Consider the following 18067-nt stretch of genomic DNA (forward strand, 5'->3'; position numbering starts at 1 on the left):
ATTTCAGTGTTTAGAGAAAAAAAGCTCTCAATTTGTTCTAGCTAGACTTTTTTCCATCCTGACCGTTCCTATCCCTCGCGAGCCCTGATTTGACATGGTTGTGAACGATGGATTTGATTGTTGGGGAAAAGAGAAGGGTAGAAAAGTGTTTAAAATAGGAGGAAATGTATGTTGTAAGCACATGGCAGAACAGAAGGAACCATGTTTGGTACAATATCACTGTTCCAGTATCAAAATAATCTTCCGTAATACATAGTGCCAGTTCCAACAAGATCGCTACTGCTGCGAATGAGATCGAGTGCGTTGACACTAACTTGTCGGGGTGGAAAACGTTCGTATGATTGACCCATTATTGCTATGTTTGAACTTGAAATTACCTGTAAGCGCTTCTGTATGCTCTCTATGAGTACTTTCCATGTGATAAGACCGGAAAAATGACTTTCTTACCATGGCCGTGTACTTCGGATTGTTATCCTGCTGAAAAACGAAGCACTCTTTAAGGTCCATCTTGACTTTGCCGTCATGATGTCGTCAATCTTCATCAAGCTGCCCACCTCAACCCATGAAAAGCACCCCCACACCATCACGTTGCCTCCACCATGCTTAACCATCGATTTGAAATAACGCTACTGCAGCTCTTGACCCGACTTGCACCACACACGAACCCGCACCTTTCGATTGAAAAGCTCGAATCTGGATTCATAGTCCACAGTACCGTTTTCCAGTACTCCAGCAGCTAATCAGCATGCTCCTTGGCGCCGTTTGATCCATTTGGTCTTGTTCGCCTTGCTATTGAAATGCCGTTTCAACACCTGCTGCTGAATCCATGCGTTTTGATGCGACGACGAACAGTTCGATGCGAAATCCAAAAGCTGAAGCTCATATTGGATCTGCCGGATGATAACTTTTGGATTTTTCTTCACTTCACCCGGATGATCGTCTTGTCTGTTCTGGCATTTGTTTCGCTTTTCCTTCCTCTGGCTGAGTGCCCCCACCGATTCGAACGTCAGTTTCATAAGAATTTTACTGATCGCTGCCTTGATGATGTCGTATTTCTCGACAACCGCCCGGTCCGATTCGTCGTTCTTGACATCTCGAACGACCAATTTTCGGATGCACAAGAGAATCGTTTTTCAAATAATTACGTTCTCCATTTTTCTCGACTTCACCAGGTGCGAACACGTGTATAAATGCTCTAGAGTTGTTTCTAAATGCCGACATATTCAAAACATAAACAATCGAGGGATTCCACGATAGAAACTTATCGAAAATATGTCGAATTTTACAGTGGACACTTTATTTTGTCACTGTTTTTGTGGAACACAATTTTTTTTCCTATGATAAAAACTTTCTTTTTTATCAGTGCAACATTAATGGAACTTAAAAAGAACATAATAGATTACATTTTAAAAAAGGTTACGATGTGTGAACACATTTCAATTAGAAAGAATAATAAAGTGAAGAAAATTGCGAGGGCACTTTATTTTGCCAATCACTGTAAGTATTTATTGCGCCGCGCTTAATTTGATAACCTACAGTTGACATCTAACATCGTGGACAACTTCGACAACATTTAAAAGGATGTAGTGGATCGAAAAATATGGTTATCTCGAAGCTGTTTGGGGTGTAATTCGGCACCAAGCTGAGAGAAACGGAGTGAAGGATTTCCGCGAGGAATAAGCATATTTCAAAAATAAAAATCATAAACGGAAAAATAATCTTTTCTGTAACAAAAAGATATTCTATATAGTAGAATAACAAGCAACCAGCTTCCTTTGGGTCTTTGTAACCGAAATGGTTGCTTGCTAGTTCGAATCGCAGGACCCTCAATTAACCTTTGTGTGTTAACAGAGAAAAAATACGTCCACCCAACAATACTATACAGTGCCGGGCAAAACATTAAGCCCAAGCAAAAAAAAAGAAAGTGGCAAAGCTTTAAGAAAAAATAATCCAATCCAGTGCTTCAATCCATTTATTATAATTTATTTCCATTGTTCGAAGAAATTTATCACATCTACAGTTAAAACAATAGTCATTCATTAAAAAATGCGTTCCAGGCATACTTACCAACCAAAATTACGCGACAAAATACAGGACCAGTTCCTCGTTTCGGTTCCCAAGAAAGATCCCAACTCCTTCCGTTTATTAAGAACAGAAGTCAGAGTAGCATAACTTTGTTCCATGAGGCAATAGTCGGGTGATGTCGTTAACGAACAGCGAGAATAGCAAAGGTCCTAAAATGCTACCTTGCGGTACTCCGGAACCATTCTGGAACCACCTCGATTGGGAGGAACCCACTCTCACGGAAATTTTGCGACCGCGTAGATATGTGCTTATTTTATTTTTATTTATTTAATTTGTATTATGTAACTTGAGACTTCGGTCTCATTTAAATGCTACAATGATTTGTATACAGAACAGTGCGTGACTAATATAACTTTTATGATTTCAATTTGACTAATTCTACTAATTTAACGGTTAAAGTGCTCTAAACATTTCTTCTTAAATGCAAATTTCGAATTCATTAGAGTAAGATTATTGGGTAATGTATTTGGAAGTGGAGTGTCGAGGGATAACATATTTCCTTGCGCGCGCGGTTCTCAAAATATTTAATTTTTCGTGTAAATAGCCAGGATGGCTTGTTCTCGCAAGATCAAATAAGAATAAGCAACATCTCATAGGCGCAAACTTTATAAATGGGCAATTAAGCAGACGATACTGTAAATGAGAAACCCTGGAAAATCTATTCAAGTTGAATACATATCGTACACATGCATTCAATGCTATTTGTAATCTCGATTGAGCGTACATTGATGATTCGGAAAGCAGGAAATCACAAGCGATGAAATGAGGTAATACAAGACTTTTGAAAAGCTTGAGTTTCATATCCGCACTGAGGAAAGATGTAGTAGCATACAATGTACGAAGACCAGCATACACTTTCCCACATTGTTTGAATATATATTTATCAAAACTAAAGTTGGATTGAATAGTGATGCCAAGGCTGACACCATCTTCAACAAATTCTATTGTTGAGTTGTTAAACTGCAACGTCGGTTTTAGTATGATGTTATTTTGAGAGTTGTTTATGAATAAAGCATTGGTTTTATTAAAATTCAACACAAGCTTATTCATGTTCGACCATGCATATATTCTGGCTAAATCATCGTTGATTTTCTTTGAAACCATTGTTGCCGAATTATCCTGACAATCATAGTAAATTTGCACATCGTCCGCAAAGATGTGAATTTTGCAAAATTTCAACACTTGAGGAAGATCGTTAATATATAAGGAGAACAATATTGGTCCTAGAATTGAGCCCTGAGGTACTCCAGAGCATATAGGAAGGAATCTAGAAAAATCTCCATTACATAAAACTGTCTGGGTTCGATCTGTTAAATATGATTGAATAAGTGTGGTTGAATGGTTAGAAAAATTGAAGTTTTGAGCCAATTTTTTGCAAAGCATTTCGTGGGAAATTGTATCGAAGGCTTTAGAAAAATCCAGAAGTAATAGAACAACTGGTCGTCCCTTATCCAAGACCATCCCAATGTCATCAAATACCTTCAGCATAGCAGTTTTTGTACTGTGTTTAGGACGATATCCGGATTGAATTGAACTTAACAGATTATTTTGATTTATATAAGTGCAGATTTGGTTTTTGACAATCCGTTCGAATACCTTAGATAACGCACAAAGTATACTTATTGGACGTAGGTTCTGAATACTGTCCAAATTAGCTTTCTTTTTGATCGGAATTATTTTCGACTTCTTCCAACCCTCGGGAAAAATGCTTGTTGTTATGATGCAGTTGAATAAGTGGGTTATGGGTTTAATCACAAGTGGATTGATTGCCTTCAGAAATTTGATTGGAAGAGAATCAAGACCTGTTGCATTAGATTTCATGTGGAATAGTTCAATTACGACATCAATTTCGCTTATTAAATTGAAATAAAATGAATTTCGTGCAATAAAAGCTTGATTGTTGTCATTTTGAACAAAACTTGATCTTTCAGAAAAATTGCTAACGAAAACTTCATTTATTTCATTTGAATCAAATGACACAGGAGGTGATTTCTTAGATTCACCTAGCCCTAAGATTTTCAATCTCTTCCATAATTGTTTAGAAGGAACATTGGTGTCAATCCGGCTACCATAAAACGTTTCCTTCGCCTGACGAATAAGCAGAGTCACTTTGTTCCGAAGTGTTTTGAATACTTTATGATCATTAGGATTTTTGCTATTTTTCCATTTTTTGTAAGCCAGATCACGATCAATGATGGATCTACAGATGCGATCATTAAACCAAGGGTTTTTAGCTTGATCCGGTATGAGTGTTCGAATAGGTACAAAATTATCGTGCAAGTATTTTATATTTGAGTTGAAAAACTTAAGCAATACATTAGGATCATTTGATCGATAAAAACTTAACCAATCAAAAGATTGAAAGACTTGAAAAATACCATCTACATCCATTGAATAATAGTCTCGATATTCAACTTGTCTTGGAGTTGGTAATATTTCAAAATCAAGTGATGCGAAAATTAAGTCGTGATTTGAGAAAACAGGCACGTCGATTTGATTGAAGCGAAGCAAACGGGAATAACAGTTAGCCAACATAAGATCCAATTGGGAGGCGCCATTTTTATGGAAAAATGTTGGTTCGCAACCTAAACTCAACATCTTGTGGATAGACAGGATAGATTTGAATCTAGATGTCTTGGTTGAATTGTGGTCAAGAAGATTCGTGTTGAAATCACCTACTAAGAGTACGTTTTCGAATTTTGTTCCATAGTTACACAACAACTTATCAATTGTGTCAGCACAATCTACTTCTGGTGGATTATAGAATGCAGAGAGAAAAATTTTCTCGTTGCCCAACGTTATCTCGACTGCTACATACTCAGAGCACGGAATACCAGGTTGATAAATAGAAACATCTATAACTTTATACCTCAGTCCAGCTTTCATATACATCATGATTCCGCCACCTAGACGTCCTTTCCTGTCATGCCTGATCATATTATAACCCTCAATTCCTAAAACAGAATCATCAATGCGTTCATTGAGCCAGGTCTCATTAACACAGACGATATCGACTGAAGCAAGGTGAAGTATTTGTCTCAGTTCATCTAACTTACAAAGCTTGCGAGCACAAAGACTCTGACTATTGACACTACACACAGATAATTTTCCACGATGAAGAGCACACTTCATAACAGTCCCCGGCAAACACAGGTTCGTGGAGGCATTGGCATTGGACCGACTAGCCATTAGGATTGGATAAAGCAATGGCAAATAAGAAGAAATAAATAAAGAGCACTAGTATGTTAATTAGAGATTTCAACATGCCACGAAAGCAAACTAGATGATGCTCCTAATTTGTTGAGTTTGGCAAGCAAAATTCCATGATCAACACGATCAAATGCCGCTTTCAGATCGGTATAAATAGTGTCGATCTGATTACCCTGTTCCATAGTACGCAAGCATAGCGATGTAAATTCCAATAAATTTGTTGAAACTGATCGACCAGGGTAAAACCCATGTTGTGCAGTAGAAATGTAGCTTTTCACCCGAAACAGTAAATGATCATAAACAATGGCCTCAAGCACCTTAGAGCAAGCGCACAGGGAAGTGATTCCACGATAGTTCTCCACACTATGCTTATCTCCTTTTTTAAACACAGGGAACATAAATGATGATTTCCAACTTTCAGGAAACTTGTTCTTTCGTAAAGATATGTTGAATATTGTAGCGATCGGAGATTTTAGTGTTTCACAACATTTTTTCAATAAAGCAGCAGGAATACCATCAGGCCCAGGACAATAAGATTGTTTCAATTTGGAAACCGCACAATCAACATCCTCTGCAACAACGGAAAGAGTTCCGACTGAAAATCCGTCGCTAGCAACGTAACGCAAAGCATTATCAGGTGGTATTGATTCCATGCTGAATACACTCAAAAAGTATTTCGCAAACAAAGCACATTTACTACTGGTGGAAGACGCCACTTCATCATTTAGGAACATAGTCGACGGCAAGCCATTCTCATTGCGTTTATTATTAACAAATCGCCAAAAATGCTTAGGGTTGCCATGAATATTACGTTCTGTGTTACGCACATAGTTAAAGTATAGCACTTTGTTGAGGGTTTTATATTCCCGACTAGCCAATTTGAAAAGGTGACAATTATAAGCACTTCTGATTGAATGATAAGCGCGAAGGCAAGCATTTTTGCGGCGTTTTAGACGGCTAAGTTCCTGATTTCCCCATACAGGTTTACGGCGTGGACGAACCCGAGGGACATGTCGAAAGATTAATTCTTGAATCATAGCGGTGAAGTTATCAACTACATCATCAGCATCAGAACAGCTCGTCAAAAATGTCCAATCAGCATTGTAAAGGTCAGTATTAATTGCATCATAATCGCCTCGCCGAAAGTCAAACGTATTGGGATCAAATTCGTCGTTAAATAAAGCACCGATAGGCTTGTCGTATCTAACCATGAGGGGGGGGGGGATGATGAGAGTCAATATTGCACAGCACATCAAGTGCCGTTGTCACTGAGCAAGCTTGTAGAGCACTATGATTGACGAAAATAAGATCCAAGAGCCGACCATTGTGATTAACCACTGAATTGATTTGGTGAAGACCGTTTAAAGCAACGCCATCTAGAAGACAGGAACTGCCAGCATTAACATGAGAATGCGGAGTATTGACCACTAAATATCTGTTGTTTGCGTTCAATTTCCAGGATAGACCAGCGCGGTTGTAATCACCAAACAGTAACAGATCATCATCAGGGTTCAGAGCCTCGTTCGCTTTTATAGTTGACGATATATGACGTTCGATTACTTCAGTCTCAATGTATAAGTTAGGTGGAACATAAATAACTCCAATCGCCAACTTCGAGGTTCCATTCCAAATAGATATCCATAGTTGCTCAAGTGACTCATCCGTAGCATTGAATAATAAAGCAGACGAAAAACAACGTCGAACTGCTATGAGCACGCCACCGCCAGATGACTTATTACTGTTAACTGGACTGCGATCAGTACGAAAGACGGTGTAGTCCTCACCAAACAGCTGGTTAGAAATAATCTGTGAGTCAAGCCATGTTTCGGTGAGAACGATACAATCATACGGTGATTCCGATACTGCCAGTCTGAATTCCGAAATTTTACTACGAAGACCTCGAGTATTCTGGTAATAGAAAAGCGTAGGCTCAGGAGCAGGGACGCTCGACTGAGGCAGACGTCCAGCGACGTCAGCGAATGATGAGCTATGGCTGAAAGAGACATAATGATCTTTTTGCAAATTTATAGAAGGCATCAACTTAACTGGATTGGGGGCCCGGTGGCCCCCAGAGTCCACCGATGGATGATCATTCAAATTTGAGCTGGCTGACGTGATGAAAGAATAGGCGTTGATAGGTCGATTCGTGGAAGTACCGTTGCACTGGGAAGCCAAAAATCCCGGAAACCGGTTCCTCGCTCTTCAAATGCTCGAAAATAAATTCCTTGTGGCCAAGTGGAAGGGTCCAGTGAGAGTTCCTTCATATTCAAATCCAGACCGACTTTGAATGACACGAAGGCAAGCGACTTCAGATCAGCGTCTTTTTTAATTAATTTTTTAACAATGGGCTGAGCACCAGGCAGACATGACACCACAAGAGTAGCAACCTCAGCTTCGGTAACGTGAGGGGCAATACGTGATAGGTATAACCAGAATTTTTCAACTGGTTTAGGTACAGTTTCAATGGCAACAGAAACTTCATCAGATGACAGGGTACCACCAAACAGATTTTTATTGGATTTCGCTTGTTTCGGTGTAGTATCCGGTGAACGTACTCTTGGACGTTTGTTTGTACGATGATTTGATGAGATAGCAGGCGTTGCAACGGACAACAATTTTTCGGAAACAGATTTCATGAATGCATTGGTTTGCGCAAGTTCATCTTTTATACCATTCATGCAGCAACTGATCACATCAGATACTGAAGAGACTACAGCATTGCTTAAATCTTGCGAAGCATGATTTTTCATTTGATCGACAGATTTTCGGCAATCAGCGCAGAACCATAATAAGTTCGATTGTCCGTTGACGAAATCGAGATTTGAACGAATCCAGCCGAAGCATTTTATATGAGCAACAGAATCGCACAGATAGCATTTTATCAAATTAAGGTTTTTGATTGGTTCGGCGCATTCATAGCAGCTCTTGTCCATGATCGAGCTTTAATGTACGCAAATAGAATAACTAAAGGCGATTGTGGTGCGAAACGAAGATTACAGTATTTGCACAAAGATGGCACTTCGAGAGAAACAGTGCGTAGGAAAGTCTCAGATGATATGGATTGAATAAACACACGGAAACAAAGGCACTTAGGTGCACAAATGAAGACGCATAAATTGATGCAATACACTTGGCACAATAACAACTACAATAAGTGATAACACAGTAAGCTAAAATGACAAAATTCAGCTCTATCAAAGTAATAAAACAGGTTGAAAAACAACTTTGAATACGGAGCCAGAAATAGTCACGCAAGCGTTACGGCAGTGCACACAGAACAATATTGTAATTATAATATTTATAATAATTACATATATTATATTATATATGTAATTATTATTGTAATTATGAAATCATCAGCACCATTAGTAATTTATTCGCATAGTATTGAACACACTTCGCCCATTTAGATGCTCAGGACGACTCAGAAGATTGGAAAATCATCAAACCCGGCACTAAATCGAAGAGCTACTACCAGCTGTTCAACCATGATCGTAAACCCGGTCCATGACTGCAGTCCTCCATCAATACTTCCCAAGTTTAGCTTCACCTGGTCCAATCACCTCGCTCGGTGGACTCCTCTTCTTCTTGTCCCCGAAGTGGAGGCATGGGGACTATCTATCTTGTTCGTATTCAAACTATTTGGAAATGGTTGGCGTTGAAGTTACTCTCAATACAGACAAGAAAAGGAGTTGTATTAAATATCAGAATCTAGGTGGCTAATGGATGACTTTGATATGTGTGGGGCATAGGCAAGACAACCCGATGAGGGTCTACTATCAGTTCAACTGTGTGCACGAAAGTTGTCACACACCAATGCTCGAGGCAGCACACAACCGAACGACGCCTTACATCTCCCTTGCATCGTTCTGGCTCTGCCTTCTTTTCATCAGCAGTTCTACAGGTAAGACGTGCTTTCGACGGCTCCGTGATGCTCGGACGACGGCCGACTCCACAATATGGGACCAGGTAGAATCGTGCGCAATAAATCGATTGTTTCTCTGTTTTTATTTTTTCCCTTCAGAAATAAAAACCGTCCGTACCTATATTCTCGAAATCCGGCCACAAAAAATGGTTATTGAGTTCGGTTCATTATTAAGGCATTTTCGGACCTAGCATTCTGGAAGCTTGTTGACGTAGCCACCAAGGTGCCTCATCCCAAACACGATTTCTTATGCAAAACTTAAAGTCAACATCCAAGTTAACCATTTCACCTACAACATCGAGTCGCACGAAGGGTTCTCCGTAGCCACATTGGTTGCGCATACGCTTAGTAAGCGATCGATCGTGAGTTCAAAACTCAGAGCCCTCATTGACCATCTTTGTGCTGTTATAGAATAACTACGTCCACGCAACAATTATCAGCGATGGAGATCGATCCACGGTCCAAATAAGATCGATTCATCCTTACAACTGCTCTGCTTCGTAAGAAACATCGGGCTGTTGTTCTATTAAAAACACAACAATGATCATATCAACTGTCTCCGCTGTTCGGTGGTCTAGCTGGACAAAAGAAGAACAGAAGGAATACTTTTACGCCTCAATGGATATTGTGTAATGTACCATATGCAATGGTATAAAAGGAACACTCTTACGCCTAATATGGTAACTGTGTAAAGCGCTATGCATAGATTCGACAAAAAGATGTGACATATTCACTAGGGATTGTTAACTGGTTTACCGTTACCGGTATTACCGGTAATACCGGGTCATTTTCCATTACCGAATTACCGGTAATTTTACAATCGATAACCGGTAATTTCGGTAATTTTAATTTTTACATCATAAATAATATTCGCTTTTATGCCGCTTTAAAATATTACTCTAGAATCTAAATAAAGTCGAGAAATCCAACTGGCAGTGTTGCGCCGATTCTACGACCTCCGAACTTCTGTTCAGAAATAGCTGCTCGATCTCGATACTTGATGCACTCGAACCAGTTCTGGTCACTGTAGAACTGCTAGGCCGGAAGAACTGCACCCTTTATGAAACTGACGTCGGATTGAAATTTATGCTAGAACAGCTATCTTCATTCTGCTCTTCGCGTAACTAAGTGGCTACGAAGACCCCCTCTTTTTGTACAGAACAGGATTGATAAAACAGTCAAAACCAACGTTGAATAGGGTTTGTCAACAAAAAAAAAGCCTGGGAGAGCTTCAAAGCTCACCGGCACAACCCCCGTGGTTGCTCACCCAAGCTGGAATCAAAACTCTCGTGTTTACTCCGGACCAGGAGTAGCAATTTGTCCATCACCTGCTTATTGTAACATGTTTACATTCGTTTCTCTAAAGGTTTTAACCCGACAGGGTGACGATTTCACCCGCACTCTCATTTATTTCACCTGAAAACACCAGTTTTTGTATTCTATCAAAATTCAAAAATTCTCAAAAAATAATCAACAGATACTGTAGAATAGTTCATGTATAGTTGAAGAGAGGTTCTGCAACGATTTGAAGTCGGAGGAACATGGGAAGTATTGGAAATATATGGAAATCCTTAGGGGGTCGGTTTTAACCTGATTTCCCCTAATGAGATGCGATTTAGATTAGAAGATGACAAACTTAACATTATTTGTGTCCTTTAGTATTAATTTGAATTTGAATTTGAACAAACTAAGTTGGAAAATCCTGTAAAACGTTTTATTGTAAACTAATCATTATCAATAAAAGCCGTTTCTTCAAGAAAATGGTTTTGTTTCAATGTATTGTTTTACCGGTAATGAAATTTTCATTACCGAATAACCGGTTATTGAAATTTTGGCACGGTAATGCAATCCCTAATGTATACGATAAAATGCTGATGGGCCTAAATAAATAAACAAATGGGATAAAAAAAAGAAATTCTACTCATTTGACACAGTTTTTTGACGAGAAATCAAAGAAGTTCTGCGATGATGAATTCTGCAAGTTGCATGAAGAATGACGAAAGATTGTGAAACTAAACGGTGCACATAGAAAAAAAAGAAGATGTACGCCTTTGTATTTTCCTTTCGATTTTTTCTTAAAAATCGGCATGATTATTCCAATTCAATATTATTCAATATTTATCAATTTGAACGAAGACAAATCATTGGAGGATGAATCGCGGGGACTTATTATTGAAGCCCAGGCGAGGAAAGATTTTGCAATAGTAAACTGGTTTTAATGGGATGATGAATTTGTGGATCAGCTAAATGAACGGCATCAGTTATTAGGCACTGACTTACATCTATTAGTTTGATCGGCAATTTTGGATTTAAACTCGCCAAAACTACATAGCACAACACATCACGTCTATATCCTTATACATGTTATGATTTTCAATCACTGTATTCCATTTACGAAGCACTTTATTTTATCGAAAACTCACAGTTCAGCCAGCGTGTGCCGGTTTATGATAGAAAATGTCCGAGATTAGATTCACATGTGATGTTTTAATGATGACAATGTAAATATTATGTTTTATTACGTGATCACATGGTAAATGAAATTTGGAAGAAAACAAACAACAATACAAATAGCTTCCCGAGTTGTTGTTCCCCAAAGCTGTTCAAAAAATTGAGAGGAAATTGCCTCTTTAATTATATTCACATGTTTATACTGTTCAAACATAGAATAGAGAATAGAAACAAACATAAACTTAAATTTGAGCGCAATTCAACTATTTTTACGATAATTTTTTCCATGAAATGGAGAAATATCCACATGGACAATAGGGGGAGGGGTATAGAAAATGTCCATGTTTGTCCACGGAGGGGGAGGGGGTGTCTGAAATCGTACTTTTTCTGTCCACGTGGTATGTGGACAGCTCCTTATGTGTTCTATGTACAAAAGTGACACATTCTCTGCAGGTGGTGAAAATTTTTGAACGAAAATAGAGTCTGATAATGTTTTTTTTTACTATAGAGAAAGTTTTGGCGGAAATGCAAGCAAATGTATAGGAAAATAAGTTAATTCGGTTCATTTTGGATCAGGGACAGTGTGTTCTATATATTAAAATAACTTCACGTAATAATTTTCAAAAATACAACTATTTAAAATTGCTTTCGGTCTGCTACTCTGACAGAGAGTACATTGCTCCAAAAATGCGGCTGAATTATTTTGACGTTTGATCTAGCAAGGTTGTCACATTTTCATCAAACGACTGAATTTGAGTCGAACGGATTTCAGAATGCTCGATCGAATTGTGAGATTCGATATTGTTACCACAAACAAGGTTCATGGCCGTGGAGGTGCTCTGGCGTAGTGGTAACAACTTTTATCGCTTTGCATGATAGAAAAAGTACAGAGTGTTTCACCAACGACACGATCAAAAGCGTAGGCGGATATCTAAGGTGTGATCAATCATCCACAAATATCAACAACGCAGTCAAGATCGCCCCAGTTGAGCAAAACATTTAATGCGCATATTAATGTTGAGTTTTGTGGTTCGGTGGAGAGCAATAAATACTTTCGCATGTCCATACATAACTTAAGCAATTTGGCTGTGTTTCAAATTCAGAATATCGATGTGAATACCCCTCGATTGAATGACAACGTCGAAACCTAGACATAATTTATATAGCAGAACAACGTATGCCGGGTCAACTAGTATGCTCTATAAATATCAATAACTATTGATTGAGATTTGAAAAAAAATGTCCGGAATTCAAACTGCGGCACAATGAAGAAATTTACAAGTTTTGAACAAATATAACATGATTTTGTAGAATTTTGTGATTCATAACTTACATGAATGCCTTCTAATTCTATGAGAACAGTAATTTTTCATTATTTTTAGTAGTTCAAGTAACATCACCTAAATGTCTAAATGTCCGGATTTCGATGCATTACGGTCATGAATTATTGTATAGAATCACAGTAGGCATTTTTTTTTGTCAGGTTCAGTTCAGTTCTTTGTTTTAAAGAGGCTTTAAGCTTTGCAGTGCGAATGACTCTATTTTTGTCGGGCAGAATTCATTGGTTGATATAATGGCGTTAGTGCGTCTTGAATCGAGTTGGCACGCTCCCAATGAAACCTCGGGCTATCCGCTCGTGAGCTAGCTGAGCTATTGAATTATATCAGGATTACGGTGTGCGATGAAATTATTAGGAGAATGTCTGACCATATATAAAAAAAAAAATCTGAAAGGGGAAGAAAAAAAGGCAGCTGATACCAGCATGCATTCAAAAGTTGTGGTTATAATTCAAGCCCAAGAACAAAAAGATCGAATTCGTCTCGAAAGAAGCCGCATGCATTTGTTCTCGAGGCTTAGACCAGGGGTGGCATTTCGCATTTCGAAACGAGTGATGTTCGTTCGTTTCGTCAACTCTTGCCATTATGAATTTCGAAGCGAGCTCGAAACGAGCGAAATGAATAAGGCAGTAGTAGAGTTTCGAGCAAAGTTTGACATTATGTAACAATGTGTTCGAGCATTCTTTAACTCGAAACGAAAACAAATGTCTCGACAACAAATGGTTCATCGTCGTATGGGAAAATGCTAGTGAAACGTCCATTTTAATACTAAACCTTACATTGAAGAGAATTTCAATTGCATTTCCTTTGGTTTTGACGTCTTTTTGTACAAGTATGTGAGTATAAATACAATACTTTTATTTCAGCACTATGAAATCACAAAGAAATTCAACGAGCATCACATTTGCAGTACATTTATTTTCCGTAAGCCTTACAATGGGTATATAAGTACCATCAATACACAGGGTATTGAATTTGTCGAATAACTATTGCTTTGTTTCATTAAACGATGTTGTATCCAATTCGATCTATTTTTCGCATAATTTTTTTTTCCAGAAGTGGTATCATTTAATCGAGCACTGATGAAACTGTTGGTTGAGTCATACAAAGTAAAAAGTTTTTTCCTTCATTACATTAATTAAGTACGACCAGAAGCCAGAACATTCAAAACGTCCATTAATTTCAAAGCTGCAGGAATAGCAGTACTTTTGAAAGTTGTTTGGAACACGGTTGTATGCGAAATATTTTTAAATGCTGCTCGACTAAGTCTGATATACTGCCGAAACCTTGAAACAAAAGAATAGTTATTATCATTTATATCGGAAACGTTCATAAGACAAATTAACTCATTTTCACTTAGCGAAAGAGAGTCACTGTTATCGCCCCAACTCCCGCCTCTGTGGAATAGGCGAGTTCTCTTCTTCACTATCGCTGTCGTCAAAAAAAAATTCACGATCTTCTCTTTTTAATCACAATTCAAATATAATATCAAATTAAATTTGTTTTTTCGGCATTTGTCGCCACACGAACTGAAACTCTGGCAGCTTTGCCTGAAATTAATTAGATTATGGTTTATAGCACAAGAGTCTATAGAGAATCACTTTATAAAACAATTTTGTATAGTGACAGAGAAGCGTTAACAACTGAAATCTAAAATTTGTAAAGACTATTGAATTTGATTTATTTGCCTAGAAGTGCACCGAATTGTAAGTAATTCATATAAAAGTAAATGGATATAAATAAAAATAAATGTATTTTTTAGCTTGAAGCTATTCGCTATCAAGACCGGGCATTTTTTATTTTTACCGGAACATTTCTTCAAGAATTCGCAACGATGGCCGAAAATCCTAACCTCGATGAAACATCCGATCCTTATACATCTTTCTACTGTGTAGAATGTAAAAGACCAAACGCGGCCGATGATATTGTGGCTTGCGATCGTTGCCACCAGTGTCGTTGTCGACAATTTCTTCATCTACCAGGAAGGCACGCGCGGAGCTGAATTTACAGCGTTTGGCAGAAAAGAAGGAGTTAGATAAAAAAGAGCTAGAACTGCAACTGGAGAAGAAATATATAGAGGAAAAGTATCGCCTGATGGAACAAACGTTGGAAGAAGAAGAAGAAGAAACACGGAGTATCAGAAGTCAACGTAATGCTATGAGCCGACTGGAGCAGCAAAGTGCGGTGAACGAGTGGGTGCAGAAATCCGTCGGAGTTGGTGGAGCAGGAACTGAGCGAATAGAAGAGTCAATGGAGAAGCAGATCAATGAGAATAGCCATGTGTCTAACCCAGGGAAGGAAGTGGAACAAGAAGGCGCGGTTGGAGGAGACTGTATTATTGCAAACGAATCCCAGCAGAACACGTCATCGATACATCCGAAACCGAAACTGAACGTAGGACAATTACCATTGGAGATACGACAAACTCAACTAATGTCGCTACAGCTGAGCGACCAGCGGAAAGAACTGCAGGTGGTACCGGAGGATAAATTGCCAACGACAATGATACCGACGAACAAAGGAGCCATTCCGAAAATACGAACGAACGATGTCAATCCAGGGAAAAATCGTATAGGAGAACCTGGATCAGACGGTGTTAAGCAGCCAGGCCCGAAAGTGCGCTTGGAAAAAGAACTTAACATAAAATCTAAATTTCCGTTGAAGCAGCAGCGACCCGCCCTAGGCCTAGATCCAATGCCGCTACTCAACGTGCCGATTCGTGATACAATCCTACCAGAACAGCAGCGACTTAGCGCGCCCTCGTATCAAACATTAAATAGATACCCACGCGGTGAGAGAAATGATTTATCAATATTACCACAAGTTTATCATTCTAGACCGACGCCAGATCAGCTAGCAGCACGGCAGGTTTTACCACGGAACCTGCCAACCTTCACGGGCAATCCAGCTGATTGGCCCGTGTTTATAAGTAATTACAATTACACTATCGATAGATGTGGGTACAGCGCAGGAGAAAATATGATCCGGCTGCAACGTTGTCTCAAAGGGGCTGCTTGGGAATCTGTAAGGAGCAGGCTGATTCTCCCAGGTTCAGTTCCTCACGTCATTGAGGCTTTGCGGATGCGCTATGGACGATCGGAACTCTTGATAGAGTCACTCATCGAAAAAGTAAAATCGTCATCAACACCAAAAGCCGATCGGTTAGAAACGATCATTGAATTCGGCACGACTGTACAGGCGTTGTGCGACCATAGAATCGCGGCCGACATGCTGGATCATCTGTCCAATCCGTGTCTCTTGAAGGATCTGGTGGCGAAGTTGCCGGCAGAATATCGTATGAAATGGGCAAGTTTCAGAAGAAAACAAAGAAACCGTTGATTTGAAGGCTTTCGCTAGTTTTATGGACGAAACCGTTGTAGACGCATACAGTGTTTCCTCATATTCTGGACCTGGGAGCTTGGATCGCCGTGGAAAGTCTAAGCAACCAGATCGCAGTTTGATACACACCACCGACTCAAGCGCGAACGAAAGAAATAAGAGAGTCGACGAAACCGACTCCTATAAAGGAGGACGATCTAGAAAACTGGAATGCTCAGTGTGTGCGAAGGAAGGCCACAAAGCAAGGGAATGTAAGTTCTTTAAATCGTTATCAATCGATGATCGATGGAAGAAAGTTCAGTGCTTAAGTCTCTGCCGAACCTGTTTATTTGCACATGGTCGGAGAGCTTGCCGCAGCACGTTGCGATGTGAAATCGACGGATGCCAGGGAAGGAAGGAAGGAAGGTATTGAATTAGAGAGACTTTAAACTCTGAGAGTTCATTCGTCTCTGACGGATGCCAGGCACGACATCACCCTCTTCTACATTCAACTACTAGATCACCAATATCATCAAAGCAAGAGCAGTCTGTTGATCATCACGTTCATCAAACGTTACCCACTCTTTTCTTTCGAATACTCCCGGTTACCCTTTACAATGGGACAACTTCTATAGACACATTCGCCTTCTTAGACGAAGGATCGTCGTTCACCATGATCGAGGATAGCTTGTCAACGCAGTTGGGTGTTGACGGATATAATTACCCACTTCGTTTGAAATGGACGGCCAACATGTCGCGACAGGAGAAAAACTCCAGACGTGTTTCGTTTGATATTTCTGGTTTAGGAGAAAAAAGGAGATTTTTAGTAACAGACGTGGGAACTATCGAATCGTTAGATTTGCCAACCCAGAGTCTACAATTCAATCAACTGACGAAAAGATATCAGCATTTGCGGAGACTGCCAGTTAAGTTACAGCGAGGCGAAACCGCAATTTTTGATTGGTTTGGACAACCTCAGGCTTGCCGTTCCATTGAAGTCGCATGAGGGGGAATATGATGAACCAACCGCAGTGAAGACAAGGCTTGGGTGGTGCTTGTATGGTGGCAAACGTTCGCCAGACGCTCTATGTCATTTTCATCTATGCGAATGCAACGATGATCGCTCGACTCTGAAGGCCTTTTTCACTACTGAAGACGTGGGTGTTCAACCAAAGACAACTAATGTGTCAAAAGATGTGAAGCGAGCGATGGATATTCTCCAAAAGACAACCGTGCGAGTAGATGATCGCATCGAGTCGGGACTCATTTTCAAATACGATGATTTTGAATTCCCAGACAATCTACCGATGGCTATCCGGCGGCTTGAGTGCCTAGAACGAAAAATGGCGAAAGACCCTGATATGAAAAAAAAAGCTAATGAAAAAGATCGACGAGTATTTGATCAAGGGCTACGCTCATCGCGCTACAAAAGATGAGTTGATGGCTGCAAACCCCCGTCGCACGTGGTACTTGCCTTTGGGTGTGGTGGTGAACCCGAAAAAGCCGGATAAAATCCGTCTGATTTGGGACGCCTCAGCCTCAGTGGATGGTCTCTCCCTTAATACGTTCCTCCTAAAAGGGCCCGATCAACTGGCTTCGTTACCATCAGTGCTCTTCCGATTCCGCCAGTTCCGGGTGGCGGTGAGCGCTGACATAAGAGAGATGTTTCATCAAATTGGAATCAGGTCAGAAGATAGACACGCCCAACGATTCATATTTCGGACCGATCCATCGCAGCCTC

This window comes from Toxorhynchites rutilus, chromosome 1, assembly GCF_029784135.1.
Source record: "Toxorhynchites rutilus septentrionalis strain SRP chromosome 1, ASM2978413v1, whole genome shotgun sequence".
In the NCBI taxonomy this organism is placed as follows: domain Eukaryota; kingdom Metazoa; phylum Arthropoda; class Insecta; order Diptera; family Culicidae; genus Toxorhynchites; species Toxorhynchites rutilus.